The following is a 14,089-nucleotide window of genomic DNA, read 5'->3' on the forward strand; positions in this document are numbered from 1 at the left end:
TCTTCCTGAAATCAGAATCCCTCTGCTCCTGGTTTGGTAGGTCCCCTGAGATACTTACCCTGCTCATCCTTCAAGTGACAGTCTTATACAATTTTATTTCATGATGCCTTCTCTCTACCAACTGATTGGATTCCTGCATCCATTCCTGGTACCCTACATGTCTGTTTTGGTGTCAACTTTTCAAGTCTCTAGACTTATTTTCATGTACGTGCTTGGCTGTCTCTTTACGTGGTAAACACCTTGAAGTCAAGGCACAATCTTTTCATTGTAGTGTTTCCACACATAATGTCATAATAAATATAACAATGAGTGTCTGAATGTAGGTCCCCCAAAGACACCTTATGAATCAGCTAAGTAGTGGGAATATAGGGATAATAATAGGTTATGAAACCATGGCTAAATATAATAGTATCAACCTACCAAAATGGTTTGAGAGCTTGAGGCCTCTTCCACATTCAAGCCTAATCCTGAAAACAGGGCCAAAATATATGGAATGCATGGGCCCTGGGAGAATCTACTAATACTGATTTTTTTTCTTTTTTTTTTAAATGTCACGTTGTCAAACTGCCTTATCAATATTTATATTTATACCCATAGATTTGTTCTTCTCCTGACCTTGGCCAGAAGTGCTTTTTTATTATAGTAGGTAGTGGTTGATGCAGAGATGCATTGTTGTTCAAAGTTCTGAGAATAAGCATCTGTGAATTCTCAACTATAGGAACATCTGTGTCAATCATCTCTTCCAAAAATGCTCATGGAACATCTAGAGGGAAGGAAGAAAAGCATATAAGAGCTGATACATTATGGGAAGTGCTGGGAAATGGATGTAACATGGCTGTCACATACACAACCTCACAGCAGCTATGGTACCTGCACAAGATCTTCCAAGATGAAGCCTGTTAAAATTCCTGCATTTGGGAACAGGGGATATCCTGATTCCCTACTCCTATGGGAAGCTATTGGGAGTTGATGGTTTCTGTGGAAGAGTAGCTATTCCTTGATGATTTCGTTGGTTCTATGTACCACAATGGATGACTCCACAATCATGTACTTGTAGGCAGTACTAATTGGATTCAGTGGGTTAAAAATATCCAAAATTTAAGGAGAGAGTGAGTGAGAGAGAGAGAGAGAGAGAGAGAGAGAAGAAGAGAAGAGAAGAAGAAGAAGAAGAAGAAGAAGAAAAAGAAGAGAAAGAAGAGAAGAGAAGAGAGAGAAGAGAAGAGAAGAGAAGAGAAGAGAAGAGAAGAGAAGAGAAGAGAAGAGAAGAAAGAACATGAAGTTAGAAGGGTGATGGGATGGCAAGGTCCTATGGGGGGTTAGAAGGGTAATGAAAGGGAGATGAAGTTGGAGTTCATGTGATCAAGATACATTGTACACATATATGAAATTTCCAAAGAATAAAAATATGAAAAAATTATACACTGATGCTTAAAATACTAGCTTCAAGGGAAAATGACAGCCGTTACCAGTTATTAAAAATTGGTTGAGAAATATATTTGAGCTAGAACTTGCCTAGGGTAGAACTTATTTTTTTGTTTTATTTTTTCTTTCATTTTTCTTTATTAAAAAATTTCCTACTCACTCCACATACTATCCACAGATCCCCTCTCTTCCCTCTTCTCACCCCCCAGCCCTCTTTCCCAAGTCACCCCGCATCCCCACATCCCCCAAATCAAGGTCTCCCATGGGGAGTCAGCAGAGCCCAGCACATTGAGCCTAGGCAGGTCCAAGCCCCTTCCCACTGCACCAAGGCTGTGCAAGGTGTCATACCACAGGCACTGCGTTCCAGAAGCCTGCCCATAGACCAGGGACAGATCCCAATCCCCCTGCTTGGGTGCCCCCCAAACAGTTCAAGCCAAACAACCATCTTCCATATCCAGAGGGTCTAGTTCAGTCCCATGGAGGCTCAACAGCCACCAGTTCACAGTTCATGGGCTTCCACTAGTGTGGCCAGTCATCTCTGATCCTCCCATCATGATCTCAACCTCCCTCGCCTGCAGTATCTCTCCTCTCTCTCAATTGTATTCCCAGAACTCAGCCTGATGCCTGGACATGGATCTCTGTATCTGCCTCCATCAGTCACTGGGCAAAGGCTTTATGACTTTTTAGCTAGGTTATTTGCTAAAAGATCTCCCATGCTCATGGATAGGTAGAATCAACATAGTAAAAATGGCAATCTTACCAAAAGCAATATACAGATTCAATGCAATCCCCATCAAAATCCCAACACAATTCTTCACAGACTTGGAAAGAACAATACTTAACTTTACATGGAAAAATAAAAAACCTAGGATAGCTAAAAGAATCCTGTATAATAAAGCAACCTCTGGAGGCATCATGATCCCTGACCTCAAGCTCTACTATAGAGCTATAGTTAATAAAAACAGCTTGGTACTGGCATAAAAACCGACATGAGGACCAACGAATTGAATTGAAGACCCTGATATTAATCCGCACACCTATGAACGTATGATTTTCAACAAAGAAGCCAAAACTGTACCATGGAAAAAAGAAAGCATCTTCAGCAAATGGTTCTGGCATAACTGGATCAACATGTAGAAGGCTGCAAATAGATCCATATCTGTCGCCAGGCACAAAACTCAAGTCCAAGTGGATCAAAGACCTCAACATAAATCCAGTTACACTGAACTTGATAGAAGAGAAAGTAGGAAGTAGTCTGGAATGAATTGGCATAGGAGAACAGTTCCTAAATATAACACCAGTAGCACATACACTGAGAGCAACAATTAATAAATGGGACCGCCTAGGGTAGAACTTTTAAGGTGGATATAGACATCAGAGAAACAAGGATATTCTGAGAATTAAGAAGAAGTTTAAGATTAAATTACACAAGATTTGAGAGCTAGGTGAGGGAATAAAAGCAAAAGGAACAGACGGTTTTCAACAAGAAAGTGGAATGTCACAATAACCCCATGGTTTGTCCCTTCCTGAATGGTACTACAGACAGACTGGAAACAAAAGAATAAACCACATCTTATAGACACAGGCTACCATGCTGGCTCAGTGCATGTATTTCTTTTTGCTGTAATTTTCAGCTTGCCATGGTGAGAAGGCTAGCTATTATAGGCTATGAGATATTGATTTCATATAACATACAATATATGTTGCTTTATTAGCATGCAAAGTTATAGATTTTATTTGGGAATTTTCACATATACTCAATATATTTCTTTGTTGTTTTCCAGCCTCCACTTCTCTCCCCTACCACTTCCCTGTTTCTGTTTGATGTGACCTTCCTCTCTACAGATGGTCCTCTTTCTGCTTTAATGTAACATGTGTTCTATTACCGTCTCTTATTCCCCTCCTGTTTTAACTCTTCCTCCCATCTTAAAGACTCCATATGTTTGTGTTTGTTCATTTGTTTTCTTTATGCAAGAATGTCTTGTCTACATGAATGTCTGTTAACCACATGTATGTCTGGTGCTCACTGGGGCCAGAAGAGGGCATTGGTTCCCCTGAATTTGGAATTACAGATAGTTGTTAGCCACCATGTGGGTGCTAGGAATGACAATTGAGTCTTCTGGAAGAGCAGCCATTGTTTTTTAACCACTGAGCCATCTCTCCAGTCCCTTCCTTGGATATTTTATGTGTTTTTAATCTTTTGACAATTCATACATTTATAAAATATACTCTTGATCATTTTCACAGCCTCCCTCCTCTTCTATCTCATCTGTCTTTCACTCTTGCTAAACCTGTTCTCCTTCCGCTTCATGTCTTTTCCTTTGCCTTGTTTTTTTGTTTAACTAAAGAAACACCCCAAAGTCCTCTAAGCTCCTAGGTGCCAGAGCAGGGCTTCAAATCCAGTTCTGATTTCCAAATTCAAGATCCCCAGTAGACTACATCTGCCTTTTGTTAGCATGCGTCTTAGTGCCACATGTGGGTGTGACACCTTGTGATATTTGTCGACTATGGTGAAGACACGTTCTCCTTTGAGAATTTGCCTCAGTCAATATGGACTTTGGATAAATGTAAGTTAAGTGTTTACTCAAAGCAAACATCATCAAAAGACATCCTTCTTTCTGGAACTGGAAAAGCCTTCCTCAAACATGAATGTGCTAGAAGCAAGTAACTCTGTTAGCAGGGACCATTCTCAGGCAACAACCTGCATTGCTGCTCTCTCCACCATCTTCCAGCTCTTACCTTCTCCTTTCCCCTCTTCCTTTTGATATAGATGTCTTATATATACCTGAACAGTCACTGTTGCTTATTCTTTGCACCTTGAACAGTAATGCGTTCCTGCATTAACCACTACCTACTTCAAAAAGAAGTTTCTCTGGCGAAAGTTAGGAGCAGCACAGTTCTATGGAAATAAGCATAAATATTTAGATGGCAGTTTGATAACACGACAATTGATAAAAACAACATCAATAATATCTCCCTCAGGACCTATGACTTTCCTAGCCAATGGTTTTCACCCATTTTTTATAGCTCCAGGTATGAATCTCCTCCTGAGGAACAGGCCTGAAATTCAACCAAGAAAGTGTGTGGTTACCCTCACACAGTTTGGACACTATTGCACCATTTGGAACATTTTACCAGGCAGGTTGGTATTGTAGCATGCAGAGTCCATCTCTGAAGAAGACTATTGGTGTCTTTTCTCTATTTAGCAACATGAATAGCATCTTCCAGCATAATGAAAAGTTAACCAAGGAGGGGAGTTTCGAGTCAGTTCAAGACTGAGTCGTCTGTAGGTGTAACCAACTGTCTTATTAAATAAGAAACACAGAACCAATGTAAAGAAGAAAGCCAAGAAGTCAGAGCTCATAGCTAAAACGTTACCCTTCCTCCTCCGGTGGTCCTACCTCTCTGAAAGAGACCTACTTCCTGTGTGTTTGTCTTTAGATAGACTTTCTGTTCTGCCTTCTCATTGGTTGTAAACCCAAACACATGACTGCCTCGTCACTACCTTTAAGTATAGCCCTCCAGGTCCTAAAGGCGTGTGTCTCCAATGCTGGCTGTATCCTTGAATACACAGAGATCTACCTAGCTCTGCCTACCAAGTGCTGGGATTAAAGGTGTGCACCACCACTGCCACACTCTTGCTATGGCTCTAATAGCTCTGACCCCCGGGCAACTTTATTTATTAACATACAATTAAAATCACATTTCAGTACAAATAAAATACCACCATAGTCGTCTGTGCCTTGCGACCAAAGTATGCATTGTCTTTAGCCATACAACATTACCAAGTAATTATGATGCAAAACAAGAAGCATAATAGCCTATGTTCCTCATCTTCTTATTCTTCCACTTTGAAATATTAATGTTTACTATGTATATCCTTGAACTCCATCTTACCAGTCGGAAACTGTCAAGTTGGCACAGCTGTAGACTGTTTTCTTGTGAATTTCAAGTTTTCTTGACTCTCAAAAGAGACTATGGAATAAGACTTTTTAGCAGTAATGGAGCAATTAAGACTTTGATATTTTAGTGGTAGAGTGAATACTTTTTATACTTACACACACACACACACACACACACACACACACACACACACACACCTACCTAACTTTTGGTGGTCGAAAGAGGATTTGGATCAGGAATGTCTACTTAATTACTACATGTTAAGACTTGGCTCTTTGCCATTGAGATATGGTTGAGACATTGATAAGGACTCTTAGGCCCTCTATGGATCACTGGAAGCATACCCTTGGGAGATTCTGGAACCTGTCTGTCTACCTGCTCCACTCCATTTTCCCCATTCCATTCCTTCCCTTCATTCTCTCTCTCCATCCTCCCTACAACTCATCTCTATATATCTATCATATATACATGATATATCATATATATATTCACATATATACATACACACATATATGTATATATACATACACTATATATATACTCTATCTCTATCCCTCTTTATTTTTCACCTGGGAATGACTGAATTTTCTCCATTACATACTACTTCTGTCATCTACAACTTTGTCACAGTTCCAACGCATTGGAGCTCACTTATCTTGGACTGAAGCTTCCAAACATGTTAACCAAGATAAAGGCTTTCTAACTTGATTTTGTAAGTTGTTTAAATGATGGAGCTCTGACTGGCAGGCCCTCCTAGTAACCACATGTGCAGTATTTATTGAATCATTTAATCACCAATCCTTGCATTCTCCAAATCAACCACATTTAGCAACCATTGCTATTATCCTTACTGACAGCAGAAATCCATTAAATTTTTTGTGGAAGGTACCCTAGGGCCTCATCTTGCCCACCAGGCTTGGGATGCAGCCATCCATCTTCTATGAAGTTTTGCTGGAAGTGTGGCTCCTTTGGGATCCACACTAAAAACATCCTCAACTAATTAGCCTCAGGGATCATGTCTATCAGAAACTCTCCTAACAGATGCAGAATTCTGATTGGCATTATGCCCAGACCATCTGCAGCTCGCTGAAGGCAGTAATCCAGGGGGTTGCTGGTCACTACTTTAGAGTTTTATTGTTGATCCAACACTATGGATTCTGAAGCTCATTTTTCTAAAGGTGTAATTCATTTTCTTTAAACTTTTCCAAACACACCTACAAACATATTTACTATTGTCTACTCTCATACTTTTAATTATAATCTCATGCCTTCATCCATATATGAAGAGTGGGGCTAAATGTTAACACTTCCAGAGACCAAAACATGCTAGCATTAAGTGCTGGAAGCTTTGTGTTCAGTTATGGTGAGTAATTAAGAATACATCCATAGACTATATTGTTTGGGAGCCTCTGCCTTTGCCAAGACCCACAACTCATAGGGATGCATCCCACACTTGGCATTGGGATTTTCATAAGACATGGCTCTTGGAACCACATTATTCATCACTACAGAGTTATTCTGCACATAGTCTAGATGCTAGTTAACAAAGAGACTGGTGACAGTTCAAAGAGGTGAGAATAAGTGACTTGGAGTGATCAACCCTATATGGGACAGCTATATCATCCTAACCAAGGTTGAGTAAACATTATGGAAGAAAGGGCAGAAACAATTTGGGATACAAAGAATAGGTGGAAATGTTGTAAAACTTTGCCTTCTGAACATAAAATGAAATTACAGAAGTTATGGCTACCTGCACAAGACTTGTACAAGATGGAGCTATCAACATTTCATCATAGATGTTGGGAAAGTAAGTCATGAGTCCCTTCCTTTCACTGAACATTGTCAGTACCAAGAGAGTGGGAGTTTTCTTTTTCTTCAGTGATATAGACAGTGGTTAATTGCTCATGCCTCTGTAAATACAGCTCATGCCAGCAACTCATAGATGTTGGGAAAGTAAGTCATGAGTCCCTTCCTTTCACTGAACATTGTCAGTACCAAGAGAGTGGGAGTTTTCTTTTTCTTCAGTGATATAGACAGTGGTTAATTGCTCATGCCTCTGTAAATACAGCTCATGCCAGCAACTCTAATTAAACTCAGTGTTTATAATGACTATTCTTGGTTGTCAGTCTAACTGCATCTAGAATTAGCTATAATCTAAGGTGCTGGGCATGCATGTCTGAGGTATTTTTCTTGATTGGATCATTTGGGGTAGAAAGACTCACCCTAAATCTGGGTCACACCTTCTGGTAGCAGCCAATATGAAGGGCAGAGAAGAAGGAAGCTCTTTCATTTTGCCTACATGCCCTCACTCCCACTAGCAAGTTTATTCCTTCACTGGTATTAGAGCCTGCTTCTTCAGGATTCCACTTTGCTGAAGACCTGTTGAGACATCCAGCCTGGTAGACTGAACAACTATTGGATTCTTGAAATTCCTGTAGAGACTCAGCCATTGTTGGAATAGTAGGACCAGACCCTGTAAGCCACTGTGATAAATCATATATAGATATTATTGATCATATAGATAAATGGATATAGAGATATATATATGATGCAGATAAATATATTCTATCAATTCTGTTTCTCTAAATAACCCTGAGTAATACTGTATGTCATTAAAAAAAGAAGACACAAGATTAGCAAGTGAATATGTTAGGAGAAAGAAGGGGTTCATCAAGACTGGTAAAGGGATGAGAGAGGGCAATGAGTGACATATGTAGGCAAATTACATTATATATATATATAAATTTGTCAAAGGATATATTTTTAATAACAGAACTGAAAGTTCATTTAAAAATTTCTCTTCTGGTGTATGAGTGATCTCTAAGTTTTAATGATTTGCATGTTCATGAGTAAGAATATCTTTATCAAGCATATCTATAATCTCACATAAGTACTACTATACTACATAGAGCATGAACTAGAATATAAAAAAGAATGTTCAAATACAAGATGAGGTTGCAATAACCCATCATTTAAAATAGATATTATGTTACTAACATTATTTCTTCTTATTCAGCATGTAAAGTATGTGCTCTACAGGTTTTGGATCTAATTTAGCTTCTTTTTTTTATTTTACTTCCAACCAAAGTTTCCCCTCCCTCCCCTCCTCCCAATTCCCTCCTTCCACACCTTTCCTCTGCCCTTTCCCCCATCCACTCCTCCTCCACTCTTTCTCTTCAGATATAGATGGATCTCCCATAGATATCAGCCAGCCAAGGTATATCAAATAACAGTGAAACTAGGCTCCTTCTCTTCTATTAAGCCTGGATGAGGCAATCCAGTAGGAGGAATGAGTCCCAAAAGCAGGCATCAGATTTAGAGATAGCCCCTGCTCTCACTTTTAGGAGTCTCACAAGAAGACTATGTTACACAACTGTAACATATATGCAGAGGGCCTAGGTCAGTCCCATGCAGGCTCCCTGGTTGTCAGTTCAGTTTCTGTGAGTTCTTATGAATCCAGACTAGTTGATTCTGTGGGTTTTCTTATGTCTTTTTTTAACCTCTTCTGGCTCCTACAGTCCTTCCTCTTTTGATGAGCTTGGCTACACAATATTTCCCAAACATTCAAATATAAAAGGAACATTCCAGACATGCTGAAGAAGTTATGATTTTCATATTCATTTTTCAACTCCCTTTACAACTTCACAAAGGTCTGTTCATACCTGGCATGTATTGTTCTACAAGGCTTTGTAATGGTAACTATTTCATAAAAGACTATCAATAGCCCCAGCTAAATTTACAGTTAGGATGAGCTCTGTGATGAATATTCCTCATGGGTTTATAGATCAAATCATCTTTAAAATAAGCCCAACTCAGCCTCTTTATTGCTGGATCTGATTAGGCTGTCATTTTAAATTCCAGTGTGTACATCAACCACCTTTTGCCAGAAGTAGCGTAAGTAATGTTCAGACATTTCCTGGTATTGCTATTATTCAACTACTAATATCATCCTATAGTTCATAATTCTAGAACTCTGTGAGAGTTAGTTTAGTTAAAACTAGAATGCAGTTTGTGGCTATGTCCAACCACATAGTCATGAACTGTGGTTTCTTGCACCATGAGCATATCACCACTGAGAATCTTTCATTGTTATTGACACCTGAGCCGTTGAACAGGACCCAGGACTGTTAGACACAGGAACAAAGTAAGGGCTTCAGACTTAATCTAGGGCTTAATTATTAGTGTAGTTCATTTTATTTATACCCTTTGGCTGAAATCTCTATAAATAATATCATCTATCTTGTACACTTTGGGAAGTAGACATCTTAGACAACAGGCTTAAGAAATATAATAGAATGCATGATTGTGAGTTAGAGAATCTTAAGTTCCCCATTCCACTTGGCTGTGCTAAGGCTATGATATTTCCACTCCCAGCTCCAAAGAGGCCTGTGTGAAAAGTTCACATGGTGCTACTTACTTCTAGTGCTAGCTGTAAAGAATACTTTGTAACAAATAGAAAAGTGTCTAATGCCAGGATGACATTAACAAAACTGCTTCCTTTTCACACAAATGTAAAATTTGAAGAGCAGAGTATGAATGAAACGCCAATGAACCCAACAGAAGCAAGAGTGGAGCCTGGATTCAGCCCTACTATGTTTCATTCCAAGCAAGAAGGGATTTGAAGGAGCTATGCAAGCTGCCAAGGCAATCAATGGTCCTACCCAGCTGCAAAATCCTATGAGCCATAACAATGGTTAGCATGACAAAATGTCCCAAAGGTACAGTAGTGACACACATCTTGGGATATGTGTCTAATTGGACTTAAGGCCCACTCTAAAAGAGACACATACCTTGTACTATAAACTCAGATGGTTGGTGAAGTTATATATCCTAAGAAACCTACTACTATCACTTTCTTAAAACAGTATACCTTCTAACTGCATTCTAAATATTTATACCCGCAGATAAATGTATCTCTTACCATCGTCAAAGAATCCTTTTGGCAGCAGACACAGACCATTACATAAAGCCACTACTGGTCGAAATACAGAGAAAAACCAATCATGAGATATCCAACCTTAGTTGATAATCTACAATAGACCCGTGCCTAACATTCAAGGAACATTGCTGAAGAAGGGGTGGAAAGATTGTAAGAGGCAGAGATCAACAATGTCTGCTGTGAGATAGCGTGTTCCCTACATGACAAGGAAGTTACATCTGTGAAATCTCAACAATAAAGTCACCTAAACAAGACCTGCACAATGACATCAGCTGACATGCCAACATGAGTGGGGGAATTGTCACAAGGCCCAACTCCTAGATTAAGAGCAACAGGCAATCATAAGTGTTGAGAGAGGGAGAATTAATCCTCCCCAAGGAAGAACCCCCAATTGATTATCCAATCCCAAGTAGCCAGTCATAAACACATATAAATATGCATATGAGCACTAATGATTCAACACAGGGATATATATCATATTCTTTAATACATGTACATATCAAAGAAGAAAAGTTCAATCTGACAGGGAGATGGGTACAATAGGAGAAGTTAGAGGAAAGGAAAGAGTACGGTATAAATGATGTAAATATAGGACTTACAATTGTAAACGTGAGGATCATGGTACTCAAAGGAATTGATTTCAGATCTATCCTTCTAAAACTGGATTCTTACTTCACTGATTGACTATAAAACTGTGCATAAGTTCTTCCACCCAAAGACAGCTTTTGTCTATGTCTCTGATCTGAGTCTATACTGGTCTTATGATTTCCTTTATCTAGCAGAGGCAGTAAAAATAGGTTATGTAAATGCCAAGGCTGGGTACCAAGAGGTTTGGGCCAATGACCTAATTACATGTTTCTCAAAAGAAGATACCCAAATGACCAACAGTATTTGAAAAACAAACCAGCATAATGTTACTAATTAGTAAGTAAACCATCATTAAAACTACAAGGAAATCTCATTTAACCATAATTAGAAAAACTATTATCAAAATAACATTTAAATGTTGGCAAGGACTTTACACATGTTGACAGTATTATAGAATAGTACAATAATTATGGAAAGCTGTATAGATGTTACAAGAAAACTAGAAATAAAATAATAGAATGATCTAGAAACCCACTTTGAGTTTATATACAAAGGAAAAATCATCAGTAATAGCTGATAGTGTTATGATTCGTTGTTTTCAATTAATCTAGATATTCTAGATATCCATCAAGAGATGATTGAATAAATATTATATATATGTATATATATATCACAGTATATATTATGGATATATGTTTGTATTTGTGAGTACAATATATGTATATATGTTTATACACACACATATATATATATACATATATATATATATTTCAACCATAGACACAGATGAGCTTGGAAGATACTATATTGGGTAAAATTAGTCTCATAAAGACAAATAGTACATTTTGTTTTTTATTTATGGAAGTGAAAATGATGATTTTATGGAAATAGAGAACAGAATTATATTAGTTACTAATGATATGATGAAACACCATGAACAAAAGCAACTTAGAGAAGAAATGATTTATTTGGCTTACTCTCCCACATTACAGTTTATCACCAAAGGAAGTCAGGACAGGAACTCAAGCATGGCAGGAATCTGGAGGCAGGAGCTGATACAGAGGCCATGGAGGGGTGCTCCCTACTGATTTGCTCCTCATGGCTTGCAAAGTTTGCTTTCTTATAGAACCCAGCATCATCTTCCCAGAGGTGTCTCTCTCCATCAATTGCTAATTAAGAAGATGACCTACAGGCTTGCCTACAGCCCTCTCTTATGGAGGCATCTACTTTTTTAAAAGATAAATTTATTTATTTATATTCAAGCTGTAATTACTCCTCCATCCTCTCCTCCCAGTCCCTCTCCCAACACCCCCATCTGTTTCCACCCTTCAATCCACTACTCTTCCATTTCTGTTTAGGAAAGGGCAGGTCTGCCATGAGTATCGAAAAAATATGGCATATCAAGTTGCAGTAAGACTAAGCACCTCCCCATGTATTAAGGTTGGGCAAAGTGACCCAGTACAAGGAGTAGGATCTAAAAAACCAGTAAAGGAGTCTGAAACAGATCCTGCTTCCACTGTTAGGAGTCCCATAAGATGACCAACCTACAAAACTGTAGCATATATGCAGAGTGTCTCCGTGAGCCCCTATGAGCCCAGGTTAGTTGATTCTGGGGGTTTTCTTGTAGTACACTTGGCCCCCTCTGGCTCCTATAATCATTGCTCCCTGTCTTTTGCAGGATTCTCGGAGTTCCGCCTAATGTTTGGCTGTGGAACTGCATCTGTTTCCATCAGTTGATGGTTGAAGCCTCTTTTAGGACAATTGGGTTAGACATAGCAGCTTTATTTGTAATAGCCAGAACCTGGAAACAATCTAGATGTCCCTCAACTAAGGAATGGATAAAGATAAAGTGGTACATCTGCACAATGAAGTGTTAGTGAGCTTTTAAAAACAAGGACACCAGGAAACTTGAAGGCAAATGGATAGAACTAGAAAAAAAATATCACCCTGACTGTGGTAACCCAGACTAATAAAGACAAGCATGGTATGTACTCACACATAAGTGGATATTAGCTGTAAAATAAAGGATAACTATGCTATAATCCACAGACCCAGAGAGACTAGGTACCAAGGAGGGTTCTTGGAGGGGGGAAAACACCCAGATCTCCTGGGGAAGGGGAAATTAGAAGAGATTTTGTGAGTGGACTGAGGTTGGGAGTGGGTGGGAACATGAGAGATCAGGTTGCGGGAGGGAACAGAGGAGGAAAGTACTGAAAGAGACTACTGTAAAGATAGTAGGTAGGCATTCCGGGGTCAGGTAAAAACCTGGTGTGAGGGAATCTTCCAGGAATCTACAAGGATGACCCCAGCTAAGACTCCTAGAAATAGCAATATGTAGATTGAACTGGCCACCTCCTGTGACATGATTGGAGGCATTTTCTTAGTTGAATTCCCTCTTCTCACAACTTTAGCTTGTGTCAAGTTGACGTAATGTAGCCAGCACAAGCCCAGTGGTTACCAGAACCTAGGAAAGGCCATAGAAGAAAAGAACCAATGGATACTAGTATTCATCTGGACAGAAGAAATTACTTCTAATATTGAGATCATATTTATAATTTGGAAAAATTACCTGACAACAATTAATTGCACATTTCAAAGTTACTCAGAGAGAAGGTTTGGAATGATCCCATTATTGAGAAGTAGCAAATACTCGCCGCAAAGGAGGTGCCAATTGTTCTAATCTGATGATACATGTTTAAATATATAAATATCACCCCGTACACCAGAGATACTTATACTTTTGTATAAGATGGGGGAAAGGGAGTTTGTGCAACTCCAATCCTCACTTCTTGATGCCTGCCATATGATAGGGAGCCACAGCCAGAAGAACCAACAACCTCCTATCCAATGGCCACAGACCTGAGCATATATGTCTTTCTGAGACTAGGCAGGCCTAGGACCATGTAAAAGACTACCCCTAAAAGTTGAGTCCAGCCCAAATTGATCAACCCCAGAATCATGGTATAATTTCAGTGTTGTGGTACAAAGCCACCACCATGGGTTTGTCATTGCTGCTGCTCTTGTCCTTGAACAGTAAAAGCAAAGTGGTAGGTGTTCTGGACATCCTTCAGTTCCGCGGACTTGAACACAAAACTTCAGCTTCTATGAGACTTCGTTTTCTTTCCAGTAATGTGGGGGAAAGTGCTTCAACCATTGTGAATGGGTATCTCTGGTCTGGGATCCATCACTTTATGTATGTAAGGGTTTTACTTTTTAATTATTCAGTAACTCTGGGGT

At 39.2% G+C, this 14,089-nt stretch overlaps 1 protein-coding gene across 1 annotated transcript in view; it reads right to left on the bottom strand.

Moving 5' to 3' along the window:
• The window catches only part of Fam135b (family with sequence similarity 135 member B), a 215,047-nt gene that overhangs the window by 164,260 nt on the left and 36,698 nt on the right, over window positions 1–14,089 (bottom strand).

The sequence above is a fragment of the Peromyscus leucopus genome, chromosome 20 (assembly GCF_004664715.2).
Source record: "Peromyscus leucopus breed LL Stock chromosome 20, UCI_PerLeu_2.1, whole genome shotgun sequence".
In the NCBI taxonomy this organism is placed as follows: domain Eukaryota; kingdom Metazoa; phylum Chordata; class Mammalia; order Rodentia; family Cricetidae; genus Peromyscus; species Peromyscus leucopus.